We start from the raw sequence: 18082 nt of genomic DNA, 5'->3' as shown, positions 1-18082 counted from the left end.
TGGAGTGGTTTCATTACCATTTGTTCAGGAAGCAGCAGGATTTGAGGGGCAAATACAGGGAGCAAGTTTCCTGACCTCTGGGGAATTCTGCACTAGGCTCTACACGGTTTCCAGTACAAGGAGTCTAGCACAACGCTAGGTACATTTATTGGTGGATGAATGGAGCTCATTGCCTGGGAAGAGGTCAGGGACAGGGTCAAGGGCCCCAGAGATGGGCGGTGGCCTGGGCATCAGAGTTTCCCAACTTTCTTTCTCACTTGGGGCCCACCTGATCCCAGGTTTATATATTATATTGATGAGACTCAGTCTCTGCTCATCTGGCCTAGGACATCCCTGTGGAGTTGGGGGACCCTGAGCCTGGCCTGAGTCTCTCCTTCTGGGTCCAAGATACCCAGATAGTATCTGTCTGCGAGTCACCCTCCCCCCATTCTTGCCTCCTGGAAGTCAGCCAGGGCAGGGAAGAGGTAGCACCCAAGGAGGTGCTTCTTCCTCTGGGCTTCTCCAGCAAGGGCACACCTCTGTTACACCAGGAATCATTCTGACATCTTCAGGGGCTGGCCCAAGGGAAAATGTAGGCTACAGGACACAGGCCCTGCGGTCACACAGACTCAGATCTGCGCCTGGCTCTGCTCTTTCCTAGCTGATCTTCAGCCCTTGAAGCCTCTCTTTCTTCATTTGCAAAATGGTGATAACAGAAACTTCCTCACAGGGTAAGTTGTAAGTGCAAAATGAAGCAACTGATGCACGAGGTTATTGATCAATAACTGTGAGCTCCTCCCTCCCCCTCAGAAAATGTTTGTTGAATGAATGAATGAATGAGCAAACAAATCAGCAATGTACCAAAGCAGCCACATATCTCCTCCTTTGGAAGCAGCAACCAAGGGTGGCTGAAGAGAAATACGAATTACGATCAGGAATTGCGATCAGAGGGTCTGGGCTCTGATCTCAGCCAAGCCACCCACCACTTAGAGTGAGTCTCTCCCCAGTTCTAAGCCTTGGGATCTTCATCTGCACACACCCCACCCCCACCAAACCTCAAACACTATTGTGAAAAGGAAGATGGTTGGACGTGATAAAGGGTTTGGTAAACAGTAAGGCATTTGGGGAATTGAAACAGACTTTATAAACTGTGAAGAGATCTGCAGAAATTTTTGACATGCTTCTCCCATCAGCCAGCTGAGCTCAGCTCCAAACTTAGACCCTGAAGGTCCCCTCCTGTAGAATTAGGAAGGGGGGGAGGGGCTGCCAAGTGGTGGTCTTCCCCCCACATAGACTCCCTCGTCACCATCTCATTCACACACACACACACACACACACACACACACACACACACACACACACACAAACTGGCTCTGGATTCTCTTTGGCTGAAGACACAGGGAAGAAAGGAGTACCAACCTCTCAGCTGGTTTTGCTGATGATCTTGCTTCTGGGAACTGCTGGGCTGTCCTGGGTCCACCTGCAGTTGGTCACGCTCCAGGCTCACATATAGCCATAGAAGAGCTGGGACCTATACGTATAGCACACGTATAGCACACGTATAGCATATAGCCAGAGCAACTCCCCAGTCCACCGCACACAACCACAGGCACACAGGCATGCACAAAGATACACCAGAGGCTTCTCTCTCCTCCCACCATCCTTCCAAGGAATCCAACAGCTGCTAGTCAGAGATGTAGCTGCCCCGGAGGCCCAGCATCTGCCCTTCTGGGAAAGGGCTCCACTCCGAAGCCAGACACACTCTCCCAGGACCCATCAGGGAGTGCTCCCAGGCCACAGCTCAGCTGTTGCCCCCTCCTGGGTCTATCCATGGGGAACAGGAGAACAATATGGGAAAGGAGGAGCTGCCACAGAAAAAGAGAAGCATCCCCTTCTCCTCAACAAGGGCGTGTTCACAGGCTTAGGGTAGGGAAGAAGAGGTTTCTCCATAAAACTCTCCCTATAAAAGGCCAAAAATATCCCAGCCTCTCGTCACACACCCCCCACCAGTCAAGAGAGGAAACTCAGTCCTGGAGGCATACTTTGTCATTAGCGCCATAGACTGTGACTTTCTTACCCAAACCTTCATTGGACAGATGGAGAAATTGAGGCCCAGAGAAGAGAAAGGATTTGCCCAAGGTGACAACAGTATCGGGGGCAGAGGTGAGACCAGATGCTGGGCCTCTGGCTCACTGTCTATCCTCTTCCAAGTACAGCATATTACTTTATCATTCACTATTCAATTCATGTTCCAAGATTATATGACATGCCAAACTCTGTGTGAAGGGTAAGGATAAAACAAGGAATAAACAAATCCCTCCTCCTTGAGGCATTTACAGTAAGAATTACGGTATCAGTATTAGCAGTAACACATTGGCTCACGTTCATGCAACATCCTACGATTGATAAAGCACATTCCCACCCAGTCTCTTACTTCATCCTCCCCACAAACTCACAGGTCAGTACTTAAACCGCAATCTGCAAAGAAGGGAAGTGAGGCTCCTGAGCTGTCCGAGGTCCCAGCTTGTAAGCAAGAGCTGATGCCAAAACTCCAGGGCCCGCCTCAGGCCCATGGCCATCTCTGCAACTTTGGAGTGGCGCGCGCGCACCCCCCCCCCCCACACACACACACACACTCTAAGCACCTGGAACACAGCTGTGTCAAGAGCTAAATCAGAGCTTCCTGAATGCTTGGGGAGAGACTCTGCTGGTCCCCTCATTCTCTACAGGTGAGCAAGTGTCTGGGCAGCAGCCTCCATTCACCACACCCACATCTGTACCTGCCAGTGAAGGACAGGGGCTACCAGCCTGTGCTCTATCCCTACCAACTGGGACCTGACGGGGGAAGCAGGTTGTGAGCCAGGCACTTTGTACCGGCAACCTGGCTATCCTCTTCATCATCCCCCCGGGAAAACCCAGCATCTAGTGAACTCCTAAGTACGCAGCACCGTACCAGACACTTCACCTCTCCTGATCTTCATGCTGGGGAGACAGCATTATTCTCATTTGACAATTTGGGAAACGGAGGCGCAGAGCGGGGATGTGACATGGTCAAGGCCACACAGCTAGTAAAGCAGATGGCTTCCAGTCCCTGAGATCTAGGTAGCCCCCTCTCATCACCATCACCACCTGCCAGTGAGGTCTCTGAGGTCACTTCAGCACTGCCTTGGCCTTAGAGAACCAAAGAGGGAAGCAGATTCCCTGGGAAAGTTTGATCACGAGGAATTCCTTTTAAGCAAGAGCCTCTGGGTCCGAAGAAGATGCCAAAACATTCCCTTAAAAGCAGAAACACTGGGACTTCCCTGGTGGTGCAGTGGCTAAGAATCTTCCTGCCAATGCGGGGGGACAAGGGTTCAAGCCCTGGTCCGGGAAGATCCCACTTGCCGCGGAGCAAGTAAGCCCGAGCGCCAAAACTACTGAGCCTGTGCTCTAGAGCCTGCGAGCCACAACTACTGAGCCTGCGTGCCACAACTACTGAAACCCACACGCCTAGAGCCCAAGCTCCACAACAAGAGAAGCCACCGCAGTGAGAAGCCTGTGGGCTGCAACAAAGAGTAGCCCCCGCTAGCCGCAACTAGAGAAAGCCTTGCACAGTAAGGAAGACCCAACGCAGCCAAAAATAAATAAATTAATTAATTTTTAAAAATTAAAAAAAAAAAAACAAAACAGAAGCACTTGTTTGCTTAGGCGCAGTCTAGGGGTCGTGAACTTGGTCTCCCGAGGACATTGTCACACACGTCTCCTGGCCCGGCCAGGGCTGGGACGCCTCTTACCTGTCCCGGGGCAGCGGCTGCCTCTGTCAGGTCTGAGTATCTGTCTGCAGCCCCAGCCTCTGTGCTGTCTAGAATTGCAGATGTGAGGAAACAGAGCACATGCCTGCCAAGTCACCCCCAGGAGGAAACGTCATGACCCCAGGGCCCTTTCAGCGGATGCCACAGAAACCTCAGAGTTGGGTCACCCAGGTCCTGGGCGCTGCTCGGAGGTTTCTCAGAGAGAAAGGGGCAGGGTGGGGTGTGGGCAGCGGCCACTGAGCTGGGAGCTGGGGAGGAGGAAGAGAAGAAGCAGACAGGGAGAGAGCAAGAGGGGTGAGAGCATGCATTCGAGACAGCACAAGTGTGAGGGAGAGGGGAGAGGGGAGAGGGGAGAGGAGACGTGAGTGAGAAAACAGAATAAGAGAGAAAGTCAGGGGGAACGAGAGATGGAGAGAGACAGGCACTCAAGAGAGGGACAGACAAATGTAAACACAGAGAGAGGGAGCATGAGAGGAATGAGGAGATTTGAGGACAAAAAACAAGGGAGTTACAGAGAAAAAGATGAGACAGTAAGAGCGCCTGTGTGTGTGCGTGTGTGTGTGCGTGTGCGTGTGCGAGCGCGCGTGCACATGAGCATGAGAGAAAAGACAAAAGAAAGGGAGAGAAGGAGGAAAGGGAGAGGCAGCTGCAATATAAAGAGGATGAGAAGGGAGGACCTCGGAAGAGCTGCTGTGGTCAGTGCCATGGCCCGGCTGGGCTGCCCTGGTGACCAAGGAGCACCAAGACAAAGGAACCGATGGCGACAGAGTCCTGCGGGGCTGCGATTGCTGGGGAGGAAGGCTCGTAAGACCCGGGGCAGGAATTTGGCAGCGAGTGAGTTAGAGGGAATAGGTGAGGGTGAGTAGGTGTGGGCAACTGAGGAGGTGAACGCAGGTGAGTCTGTCAGTGAGCGTGCGTGTGTGTGAGTGAGCATGTGTGAGCGTGCATGTGTGTGAGCGTGAGTGCGTGTGTGAGCATGCGTGTGTGTGTGAGTGTGCGTGTGTGAAAGTCCGGTGGTGGAGGCTTTTTGTGTGAACAGAGAGATGGGCCCGAGCTCCCTGCCTCAGTTTCCAGCCTATTTATCCACTCATTTATTTAACCAATAAACGTTAATTGAGCCCCGCAGGCACCGGGCACTGCAGAGGACACTGTCTAAGGAAGCAAGCCCCTCAGCTGAGAGCCAACCCAAAAGCCTCCTACACAGGGCGGGAAACAGGTCTAGACAGGACCGGGGTCCCACAGCCAGGCAGGTGCAAAGCAGAGGTGATAGTACGGGCTCCTGACACCCCATGCAGGGTCTGGCCTCAGCTCTGCCCTGGGTGTCTGGACTGGCCTCCTCCTGCTCTTTGGGACCCCACTGCTGTTCCTTATCAAAGCCAAAAATGGACCTCAAAGGACAAACCACCTTTAACATGTGGCTCAGCCCTGAAGAACTAGAGCCAAAAATCTGCCCCCTCCCCCAGCTGCACCCCATCACACACAGGTGGACACACTCAAACCACCTAAGCGCACAACCCTTGCACGCTCACGTACACTCAGTACACACCATCATGCAGAGATACCCAGTCATAATTGCATCTCCCCACTCACCTGCACACTCACAAGCTCAGGTGTCACATCTGTCATCCCCTTACTCACAACTGCCCAGCGTCACCTCCTACCTCGTGCTCATTCACACACTCTCCTCAGATCCTAAGATGTGGCCCAGGCCTCCTGGGAGGGACTTTGAAAAGGCCCAGTTTGGTCATCCCTTCTCGTCTCCCTTGGAGGCATTTTGAGCCTTGAGCACCCGAGACAGGAGAGAATGTGGTGGTCTGTTCATCACATTTAACCTTCACACAAACTATCCACCAGAGCTGAGGCGCTAGCTCTGCTCCCCAACCCAGATCCTCTTCCCCCAAACTGGCTTCACCTTCTCAGCCATCCCCCAGCCACCACGTTCCAGAGGCACAGAGAGACCTCCAGGATCAACCTTGACCACAGACTGAAGGACCCCTGGCTCAACTCCATGCTCACGCCTGGTTTTCAATAGTCCCTCATGTACGTGCATAGAGCGATCGCAGTTCAGCACTCTTTGAGATTATCAATAATCAGGGCAGGTAGGCAGATGTTATTATCCACATTTTACAGATGAGGAAACTGAGGTTGACTCCTCTCTCTCACACCCACCTCATTCTGTTACCAATTCTGTCAGTTCTACTTTAAAATATATCCAAATCTGAATCTAATAAAGCCTTTAGATCCAAACTTCAGTTTGTAGGAAATACAGGCAACAGAGGAACAAATTAAAGGGCATTTCAGAGAAGCAATCAGCCAAATCCAGAATGTGAGACCAGGACAATCTACAGGAGAACTGATCCGGTTCCTTCAACAGATCAACCACGGCGGGGGTGGGGGGTGGGGGGGGGTGAGGAATGGGGAGGGGACTTTTAATCTAGGAATCTCTAGATTAAAAGAGACTTAAGAGATATAAAATTCAAATGCAGGGACTTCCCTGGCGGTCCAGTGGTTAAGACTCCATGCTTCCACCGCAGGGGACATGGGTTCCATCCCTGGTCAGGGAACTAAGATCATGCGTGCCGTGCAGAGCAGACGAAAAAAAAAAAAAAAAATCAAATGCAACCTGTGGGTCTTGTTTGGAACCTGGATCAGTCAAGTCAACTGTAAAAAGATACATGTGTCAGTTAGGGTCCTGGAAAGAGACGGCACACTCAAGGTGGGCAATCTGAGGAGGAAGGGATTTACTTAAAGAGACCTGGGCAGGTCTAGAGAACCCAAAGGAATAGTGTAGTCGTCCAAGGCTGCCAAGAGCGGGATGCCGTTTGCATCTGAAGGGTTGAGGAGAGGGGGCAGTTACTGGAACACAAAGGAGGTAGCTATTTGGACAAGGCTGCCTGACAAGAGTTGTGACCTTGCGTAGGCAGTTGTAGCTGGTCGTCAATGACCAGGCAGAGAGGAATCCAGGACATAAATACCCGAATCTCTCTCTTCTTCCACCCTCTGGTTTCTTACCAGTGCCTCCCATTGGCTGAGCCCAACCAGAAGCACGGGAGATGGATATGGTTGTCCATACAGATCAGCCTCTGGGGGCACAGAGTTGGGTGGAGAAGGGTGGAGAGTGGATCTGGAGGGGAAAACAGAAGATATCCAGGACAGACACATTTGAGAAAATCAGGGAGAATTTAATATGGGCAGGATTTTAGATGGTTCTAAGGGATTTTAAAATTTTTATTAGAGCATAATGGTGGTGTGGTTAGATAAGAAAATGTTCATATATATGGAAATATTTAGGGATGAAATTACAGTGAAATGGTTTAAAATATTACAGTAAAATAAGGGGAGAGAGAGAGAGGAGGGGAGGGGAGGGAAGGGAAGGATGAAAGGAACGAAGGAAAGAAAAAGAGAGAGAGAGGCAAAATATTGAATCTAGAGAATGGGTATTTTGTAGGCTGAAGAATGGTCCTCAGAAATATCAGGTCCTAATCTCTGGAACCTGTACCTGTTACCTTATGTGGCAAAGATTTTGCATGTACAATTGAATTACTGCTCTTGAAATGAGGAGATTATCCCGGATTATCCAACTGAGCCTTAATGCAATCACCAGCACCTGAGTAAGAAAGGAAAACTTGATACAGACAGAAGAGAAGGCAATGTGGCCACAGAGGCAGAGTGACATGGCCACAAGCCAGGAATAACAGCAGCCACCAGAAGCTGGAAGGAACAAGGAATGGCCTCCGCCCTAGAGCCTCTGGAGAGAACGCCAAAAAGAAAAAATAAAAGAAACTGATTTTGGAATTCTGGCCTCCAGAATTGTAAGAGAATAAATGTGTGTTGTTTTAGGCTGCCAAGCTTGTGGTCATTTGTTACAGCGGCTGTAGGAAACTAATACAGGTGCACAGGGATTTATTATACTCTTCCCTCTCTTCTTGTGTGTTTGGAAACTTTTCTAATAAAGTTGTGTTTGTGCATGCTCAATTCACAACACTACCTATGAAATAGTATTGCCAAGGAAAAAGAAACAGAATCAGCAAGTTCAACTACCAGTTTACAGGAAATAGAGAAGAGGAACAGATCATAGAGTACCCTCAGCAAATTCAGACAGCAGTGAACGCACAGAACAAGCAACCTGGTTTCTTCAACAAATAAATTATAAGGGAGAAAAAATATGATGGAAGAAACTATAGATTATGAGAATTAAGAGGCATAGCAACCAAACTGCTATGTGTGAGCCTTTTTGGGATTCTGATTCAAACAAACTAGACAGAGAGTGAGAGAGAGAGAGAGAGAGAGAGAGAGAGAGAGAGAGAGAGAGAGAGAGAGAGAGAGAAGCAAAGAAAGAGAAACTTATGAGACAATCAGAAATTTGAACACATCAGATATTCAATTATATTAAGGAATTAATGTTGATGGTTAGGTTAATGACTTCACGGTTATGTTAAAAAGAATTCTTATCCTTTAGAGAAACATATGAAATATTTACAGATGAAATTATGTATTGGGGATTTGCTTCAAAATAAAATGGGACATACCTCAACTGAAAAAAATGGGTTGATAATTGTTGAAGTTGGCTGATGGTACACGGGGATCCATTATACCATTAAGTGCACTCTTGTATGTATTTGTAATTTTTTATGAGAAAAGGGGTTTTTGTTGTTTGTTCTTTAAAGTAATTCAACACTTGTTTAGATTTTAGAGGTGAGAACAACAGTGAAAAAGAAAATTGTCTCAATGCTATATAATGAATAATTGTGTCTTGGGATGGACTTTTCTTACGATAGCGTCTTATTAGGATGTTAGATGCTGTATCTCATACAGTGTAAATGGAAGTAAAAACGTTGTAACATGGAAAATTCCATTAAATGAAAGAAAATAACAATAAAGATGCTGACGTCAATGATGTACAAACTGAGTGTGAATAAATTAGTCTCATGAAACTTGAGAGTGTAAAGAAGCACTCTCAAATTTATAAAATAGTAAATGATTGTCCAAAATGATTATGTCAGTAACCAAAAGAATAAATTAAACCGAATCACTTTGCTGTACACCTGAAACTAACACAACATTGTAAATCAACTATACTTCAATTTTAAAAATAAAATAAAATAATTTTTTACAAGAATGAATTAAATATTATAAGCAGGCATTTGACTCTAGCAGTCATTCTCACCAGGGGCTACTTTGTCCTCCAAAGACATTTGTCAATGTCTGGACGCATTTTTGGTTGTCACAAGTGGCAGGGGAGGAGGGGACTGGGGTGCTGCTGACATCTAGTGGGTAGAGACCAGCAAGGCTGCCAACCAACCTACAATGTACAGAACAGTCCCTACAACAAAAATTTATTTGGTTCAACATGTGAATAGTGCTGAGGTTGAAAAAATCAGGATTATATCATCTAATTCTAAAGAGTTTATATATACAAGTAGGCCTAAAAAAACCTTTTGAGGGAATTCCCTGCAGGCCAGTGGTTAGGACTCCAAGTTCTCACTGCCAAGGACCCGGATTCAGTCCCTGGTTGGGGAACTGAAATCCCACAAGACATGCAACCAAAAAAATATATTTGGGGAATCTTATCAGGAAAATAAGGGATTGCTTATTTAAAGAGTGGCTTTGGGACCTCCCTGGTGGTCTAGTGGTAAAGAATCCACCTTCCAATGCAGGGGACACTGGTTCAATCCCTGGTCGGGGAACTAAGATCCCACATGCCGCAGGGCAACTAAGCCCACGCGCCACAACTACTGAGCTCTCACGCCTCAACTGGAGAGCCCATGTGTAGCAAACTACAGAGCCCACGTGCCCTGGAGCCCGCATGCCACAACTAGAGAGAATTCTGCCCAAGCGCCGTAATGAAGAGCCCGAGTGCCCCAACGAAAAGATCCCTCATGCCACAATGAGCCGCTTGCCACAACTAAGACCCGACACAGCCAAAAGAATTAATTGATTAATTGATTAACTGATTTTTTTTAAAGTTATGAAGATTGGAAAGGAAAAACAAAACTGTCATTTTCACATGCAATAAGATTTACAGAAAAATTAAAGCAATTCCACGGACAAATTATTAGAATCAACAAAAGACTTCAGCAAGATTTCCAGATATAAAATCAATAATAAAAATCAATCATGTTCCAGGAATTCCCTAGCGGTCCAGTGGTTAGGACTCGGTGTTTTCACTGCCATAGCCCGGGTTCTATTCCACAAACTGCACGGCACAGCCAAACAAGCAAACAAACGAAATCAATCATGTTCCTATAAACAAGCAATAAAAAGAAAATGTCATTTTCAAGACACAATTTATGATACCAAGAAAACTATCTTGGCCAAAGATACGTGTAAGGTCTTGATGGAGGAAATTATAAAATTACTGAAAAACAACTAAGAACTAGATGAATGGATAGATGTAAAATATTCATGCATGGGACTGTCAGTATCATAAAGATGGAAGTTCTTCCCAATTTAATCAATAAATTCAGTGCCAGCTCAATCAAAATCCCGATAGATGTTAATTAACTAGATGGTGGGAATCCTTTTACAATGTTAGGGTTAGGGTTAGGGTTTACTATTATGTACACTTTAAATATCTTACAATTGCATTTGTCAATTATACCTCAATAAATCTGGGGAAAAAATAACATATGTAAAGCACTAAAAAAAAAAAAAAAACCCAATAGAGTTCTGCAAGGAACTTTACAAGCTGATCCTAAAATTCCAAATGAAAAAGCAAAGAGCCAAGACTAGCCAAGAAATTTCTGAAGTACAATGAGAACATGCAAACAATAAGGACACATGATAGAATTTCCCCTATGATGTATCGAGTCTTATTATAAAGTTATAGTAGTAAGACAGGGTAGTATTGAGTATTAACAAAGGGACAAGCAGATAGACCAAAGGAATAGAATAGAGATCCCAGAAAGAGAGATCACAAATAGAGATCACACATATGGAAACTTGATACATATGACAGAGTTGCCATTACACATCAATAAAAGAAGAGTAGATATTGGTTCAAATCATTGGCTATCCATTAGGGGAAAAAAATAATAAAATTAGATTCCTACCTCGCACCATATCCAGAATTAAATTCCAACTGGCATAAAGACCTAACTATGAAAAGCAAAGTATAAAAAACTTTGGGAGAAAATAGGAGACAATATCTTTATGAGCTAAGGGTCTGGGAAATTTTCTTAAGACATAGAAATTATAAATAACAAAGAAAACTTTGATAAATATGACCATATAAAGTTTAAACCTGTGTATATCAAAAGATACTATAAAAATAGTAAAGAGACAAGTCACAGACCAGGAGAAGATATTTGTATCATATATATCAAAGAATTTTCAGGCATAATATAATATATATTTCTAAAAATCAAAAACAAGACAAGCCCAATAGAAAAATGGGTAAAAGAAGAAGTAAGCAATTTACAGAAAAAAAAAAAACCTGAAGGCTAAGAAACCATAAAAATATGGTCAACATTTCAGAAAATCAGGAGTTCAAATTAAAACAACCAACCACCAGATTGGAAAAAATGAAAGTCTGCCAATTCCAAATATTGGGAAGGATGTAAAAAAAAATAGAAACCCTCATTATACTGCTAAAAAGAAACTACAAATGGCACCACCATTTTGGAAATTAATTTCATAATAAAGTTGAAAATGCACATTATTCCTAGTTACATATTGGAAATATTAATTTTTGTATGTTTCTCAATGTAATCCTATACATATGTAAAAATGAACAGAGCTACATGTAATAACCTGGACAATAAACATAAATCTAAACTAGAAAAGCAAGTTGCAGAAAGATGCATACAGCATGATACTATTTCCTAAGACTTTAAACAGTATTATTATTAGTGGACACACTACATATGCATCAACATATAAAGACAAATTCAGGTTATGATTACCTCTGGGGAGAGAGGGAGGGAGCAGTTTTAGTGAGGATACACAGGAGATTCCTATTATATCTGTAATATTCTAGTTAACTCAGCAGTAGGTGCACAGGAATTTGTAATACGTATTTATATATATAACCTAAGTCTGAGATTTGCCTAATTTGGAGAATAAGTCAAGAAAATGCCACATTGTATATAAAGATTTACTATAAAGTTAAAGTAATTAAGGTAGGATGGGGAATTCCCTGGCGATCGGTGGTTAGGAGTCTGCACTTTCACTGCGGAGGGCCCAGGTTCAATCCCTGCTCAGGGAAGTAAGATTCTGCAAGTCAGCCATGCACGCACAGACAGAAAAAAAGCACAAGGATAGACAAATAGTGCAAACAAACAGAATAGAGAAAGAATCACTGGAGGAGGGGGATTATTACAAAACCAGAGGCCTCAGAACCCATAAGTCACTTGGGCAGCAGGTTCACTATGAGACCCCTCTCGGGGATGGCCAGCCCTGATGCTTGGCAGCCCTGAATCCTCTTCCTCCTCATCATCATAACCTCAGTTTCTCTCTCTGACTCTCTCTCTCTCTCTCATTTACTCATCCTCCCTCAAACTCTGCCTCTTAACAACTGGGACCCCTGAGCCTCAGATTCTTCATTTGTAAAGCAGGAATGACACCGCCAACCTCATCATGGCATTACGTCTGTAAAGGACAGTTCTGGGCAGCTGGTCCTCATTCTCCTCCCTCCTCTCCCTCTTCTTCTTCCTCATCCTCTCCCTCCTCTGGTCAGGGCTGAGTCCCACCTGTTCCCCCTCTTCCGCCTAGGCACACCTTCGACAGCAGTGAGAACTGCTCCCCTTCACCAGTTTGTAAGAGGGGTCACCTCATCCTGCACTGGATCCTGAAAGGAAGACTCAGGGGTGTGGCAGGATCCCCAGCAGTGAGATAAGGGGGAGAAGACCCAGGTCCAGCGGAATCAAGGGCAAGGGTCTCCCTGAGGATTTAGGGCAGGAGTGGACTTAGGTCTTAGGTTGGAAGGAGCCTTAGACCTTCCAGCCCCACTCCTCACCTGGGCAGATAGAGGAGGGGGAAGACATGGGAAGCCCCCAGAGTCTGGGCACTGCACTTGGAACTCTTACTGCTAGACTGCCCTGTGACTGTTGTTAAAAGAGAGGTCAGGGGCTTCTCTGGTGGCACAGTGGTTGAGAGTCTGCCTGCCGATGCAGGGGACATGGGTTCATGCCCTGGTCTGGAAAGATCCCACATGCCGTGGAGTGGCTGGGCCTGTGAGCCATAGCCACTGAGCCTGTGTGTCCGGAGCCTGTGCTCCACAACAGTGAGAGGCCCACGTACCACAAAAAAAAAAAAAAAAAAAAAAAAAAAAAAAAAAAAAAAAAAAAAAAAATTCCCTAGCAGTCCAGTGGTTAGGACTCCACGCTTTCACGGCTGGGGCCCTAGGAACCTGCGTACAATCCCTGGTCGGGGAAAAAACATCCCACACACTACTAGGGCAGCCAAAAAAAAGAGGTCTCCAAGGGATAACTCAGGGGGGTTCCTCTAGACAGCAAAATTGGGTGTTTTGAGAACAAGGATCAGAGGGAGTCTTTTCACTGTGTGTCCTTTTATATCTACTGAACTTTTAACTTGCTCATTTGTTACCTCTTAAAAATTTTTTTTTTATTTTTAATAAATAAAAAAGAAGTGGAGGGACTTCCCTGGTGGCGCAGCAGTTAAGAATCCGCCTGCCCCAGAGCAGACAGCAGAACCAAGAAGAACAACCATCCTGCAGCCTATGGAACAAAAACCACATTCACAGAAAGACAGACAAGATGAAAAGGCAGAGGGATATGGACCAGATGAAGGAACAAGATAAAACCCCAGAAAAACAACTAAATGAAGTGGAGATAGGCAACCTTCCAGAAAAAAAAAAATTCAGAATAATGATAGTGAAGATGATACAGGACCTCGGAAAAAGAATGGAGGCAAAGATCGAGAAGATGCAAGAAATGTTTAACAAAGATCTAGAAGAATTAAAGAACAAACACCTAGAAGAATTAAAGAACAAACAAACAGAGATGAACAATACAATAACTGAAATGAAAAATACACTAGAAGGAATCAATAGCAGAATAACTGAGGCAGAAGAACAGATAAGTGACCTGGAAGACAGAATGGTGGAATTCACTGCCGTGGAACAGAATAAAGAAAAAAGAATGAAAAGAAATGCAGACAGCCTAAGAGACCTCTGGCACAACATTAAATGCAACAACATTCACATTATAGGGGTCCCAGAAGGAGAAGAGAGAGAGAAAGGACCCAAGAAAATATTGGAAGAGATTATAGTCTATTTTTTGTTTCTCTCTTTTTTTTTTTTTTTTTTGAGATTATAGTCTAAAACTTCCCTAACATGGGAAAGGAAATAGCCACCCAAGTGCAGGAAGCGCAGAGAGTCCCAGGCAGGATAAACCCAAAGAGAAACACACCAAGACACATAGTGATCAAATTGACAAAAATTATACACAAAAAAATTATTGAAAACAGCAAGGGAAAAAATGACAACTAACATACAAGGAAACTCCCATAAGGTTAAGAGCTGATTTCTTAGCAGAATATCTACAAGCCAGAAGGGAGTGGCATGATATATTTAAAGTGATGAAAGGGAAGAACCTACTACAAGATTACTCGACAAGGATCTCATTCAAAAGCTTTACAGACAAGCAAAAGCTAAGAGAATTCAGCACCACCAAACCAGCTCCCCAACAAATGCTAAAGGAACTTCTCTAAGTGGGAAACACAAGAGAAGAAAAGGAGCTACAAAAACAAACTTAGAACAATTAAGAAAATGATAATAGGAACATACATATCAATAATACCTTAAACGTGAATGGATTAAATGCTTCAACCAAAAGACATGGGCTTGCTGAATGGATACAAAAACAGGACCCGTATATATGTATGGGTATGTCTACAAGAGACCCACTACAGACCTAGGGACACTTACAGACTGAAAGTGAGGGGATGGAAAAAGATATTCCATGCAAATGGAAATCAAAAGAAAGCTGGAGTAGCAATACTCATATCAGATAAAATAGACTTTAAAATAAAGAATGTTACAAGAGACGAGGAAGGAAAACCAGACAAAGATACTACAAAAGAAGAAAATTACAGACCAATATCACTGATGAATATAGATGCAAAAATCCTCAACAAAATACTAGCAAACAGAATCCAACAACACATTAAAAGGATCATACACCATGATCAAGTGGGATTTATCCCAGAGATGCAAGGATTCTTCAATATATGCAAATCAATCAATGTGATACACCATATTAACAAATTGAAGAATAAAAACCATATGATCATCTCACTAGATGCAGAAAAAGCTTTTGACAAATTTCAACACTGATTTATGATAAAAACTCTCCAGAAAGTGGGCATAAGGGGAACCTACTTTAACATAATAAAGGCCATATACGACAAACCCACAGCAAAAAAAAAAAAAAAAAAAAAAAAAGAATAAAATACCTAGGAATAAACCTAGGGAGACAAAAGACCTGTATGCAGAAAACTATAAGACACTGATGAAAGAAATTAAAGATGATACATACAGATGGAGAGACATACAATGTTCTTGGATTGGAAGAATAAACATTGTGAAAATGACTATACCACTCAAAGCAATCTACAGATTCAGTGCAATCCCTATCAAATTACCAATCACATTTTTTACAGAACTAGAACAAAAAATCTTAAAATTTGTATGGAGACACAAAAGACCCCGAATAGCCAAAGCAATCTTGTGGGAAAAAAAAAACAGAGCTGAAGGAATCAGACTCCCTGACTTCAGACTATACTGCAAAGCTACAGTAATCAAGACAATATGGTACTGGCACAAAAACAGAAATATAGATCAAGGGAACAGGATAGAAAGTCCAGAGATAAACCCACGCACCTATGGTCAACTAATCTATAAAGAAGGAGGCAAGGATATACAATGGAGAAAAGACAGTGTCTTCAATAAGTGGTGCTGGGAAAACTGGACAGCTACATGTAAAAGAATGAAATTAGAACACTCACTGACACCACACACAAAAATAAACTCAAAATGGATTAGAGACCTAAATGTAAGACAGGACACTATAAAACTCTTAGAGGAAAACATAGGAAGAACACTCTGACATAAATCACCGCAAGATCTTTTTTGATCCACCTCCTAGAGTAAAGGAAATAAAAACAAATGAGGAAAAAAAAAAAAAAGAATACGCCTGCCATTGCAGGGGACACGGATTCGAGCCCTGGTCCGGGAAGATCCCACATGCCGTAGAGCAACTTAGCCCGTGCACCACAACTACTGAGCCTGCGCTCTAGAGCCTGTGTGCCACAACTACTGAAGTCCGTGCGCTGCAACAAGAGAAGCCCCACAATGAGAAACCCACACACCCCAACAAAGAGTAGCTCCCGCTGGCCGTAACTAGAGAAAGTCCGCACGCAGCAACAACTACCCAACGCAGCAATTAATTAATTTTAAAAAAAAAAAAAAAAAAAACAAGTGGAGTCTGAGGTCAGACTTACTTATGTCTAAATCCCGCTGCTGCTTCCTAGCTGTGGCATATTGGGGAATTTTCTTAACCTCTCTGAGCCTATATCAAAACATAGCTGCAAAATGAGAATAATGGTATCTATCTACTTCATAAAGGTATCACATAATTAAACAAGATAATACTTGCAAAATCAGTGAGCGGTATGTCTGACTCATAGTAGGCATATGATAAATGCTTGTGTGGAGTCCCAGGGCCATCAGGAAGCTGCACTCAGACAGCTGGGAAAGGCGGCCCCTTGCATCATGCTCCATGATGTGACCGAGACCCACAGCCCTGCTCCTGGCTGCCCCCCAATACACAAACAGGGTCCAACGGGGAGGAGGTGAGAAGTGGGGATAATGTTGCTGACTGAGCCCCAGGCCCTGCCCCAGCTGAGCAGTACCACCCAAGGATCTTGGGGACCTGTTTCGAGGTGTGAGGAGTTTCTAAGATATGTATGTGTGACCGCATCGATGTGTGTGTGTGTGTGTGTGTGTGTGTGTGTGCGTGCGTGTGTGTGTGGAGAGGTTCATTTGCCGTGAGTGAGTGGAGGGTCTTTCAAGTCTGGGCTTCCTGTGTCCTGCAAGGGTTCATGTGTTCTGTGCGTCAGTGCTATTGTACATGTTGTATGTCTGTAAGGATGTGTATTTCATCCTGTGAGTTACGATATACATCCTACAAGGGACTGTTGTGTCAATTGTGACAGTGTGTGTATTGCGTGTAGTGGGTGGGGTCCGCGGATGTCAAGGGTCTGTTGTATGACGTGTATTTATGAGGGGCCATGAATGGTATCTATGGGTGATGAGGGTGTGTTTTCTGTGAAGTGTGTGAGGGAATGTCACGTCTGTTGGTGACTGTGTGTGTTAAATATCTATGAGGGGTGAAAGGACGTGTGCTGTGTCTGTGAGTGATAAAGGGGGTTGTGTGTCCATGAGGGGTGCTGACGGGGGGGAAGTCTGACATAACCCAGCTCTGCGGACCCCTCCGGAGCCTGACCCACCTCAAGGATTGTGCAGAGCAGCCAAACAAAGCCACCAAACCTGACCCTCTCACCCAGGCCACCAGCCTCTTACCTGAGAAACTGCAGGGACAGTGGTCTAGGAGGCAACAAGAGGCCGAGGCGTAGGTTGGGGCCGCCGAGAGCATGTTTCCTGCTGGCTTCTCAGGGAGCTCCGGAAGCAACCAAGGAACAGGAAGGAGGCAGAAGGCAGGCCCAGACACAGGTGTGTGACTCACTTTCCGCTGCAGTTCCCAGTTAGCAGCGGCAGATGAAGGGTTAGAGAAGCCCTGCCTGTAGGCTCTGCTGGGTGGGCACAAGGCCAGGAAGCCAGCTCCTTGGGTGGGGCCCCAACTCCGAGGTCACCAAGAACATTCACACCCAGCTGGGACACGCCCTCTCTCTCTGTCTCTCTCTCTCTCTCTCTGCACATCAGCTCAACCAGCAACACCGGGCTGGTCCATCTAATGCAGAGCCCCTCTGGGAGGAAGGGCCGGGCCTGGGCTGGTAGAGAAGGGAGGAACTGGGTTCCTGGTCTGAGAGGGGAGATGGGCCCTGACCTAGGGAGGGCTCAGCCCTGTTTCAGGAGCCTGAGCTTCAGTGGGTGCCGCCCCAATCCAGCGAGCCCCACGATGCACGATGCTAGAAAATGCCCAAAGCTGCTTTCAGAAGATACCCGTCTGAGAGGACGCACAGCCAGTCTTGCCCACAGGAAGCACCACGGTCCAATGGGTGTGACAACCTGCCCACAAGTGCCCCCAGCCAGGGAGGAGACAGCCTGCCCTCAGGGATGCCCAGTCTGTTAGGAAAGAGAAAATTCTGCCTCCTGAAGCCAGTCCCGTGTG

General features: G+C 45.3%; 1 protein-coding gene across 4 annotated transcripts in view; it reads right to left on the bottom strand.

The window, feature by feature from the left end:
- PTAFR (platelet activating factor receptor) overlaps positions 1-17393 on the bottom strand; it is a 37860-nt gene extending 20467 nt beyond the window's left edge. Inside the window, exons 1-2 of one of the 4 annotated variants that reach the window (XM_067013755.1) lie at positions 17314-17393; positions 1399-1510 (exon numbers count right to left, since the gene is read on the bottom strand). The gene's annotated coding sequence lies outside the window, so the exon portion shown is untranslated. Of the gene's footprint in view, positions 1-1398; positions 1511-3752; positions 3837-17313 lie in introns of those variants that run through there. The other 3 variants (XM_067013737.1, XM_067013747.1, XM_067013764.1) reach the window with 3 other exon arrangements.
- Positions 17394-18082: the final 689 nt, after the last annotated feature.

The sequence above is a fragment of the Kogia breviceps genome, chromosome 1 (assembly GCF_026419965.1).
Source record: "Kogia breviceps isolate mKogBre1 chromosome 1, mKogBre1 haplotype 1, whole genome shotgun sequence".
NCBI lineage: Eukaryota > Metazoa > Chordata > Mammalia > Artiodactyla > Physeteridae > Kogia > Kogia breviceps.
Note: the sequence above shows the minus strand (reverse complement) of the source record. Positions and strands in the feature narration are given on the sequence as shown.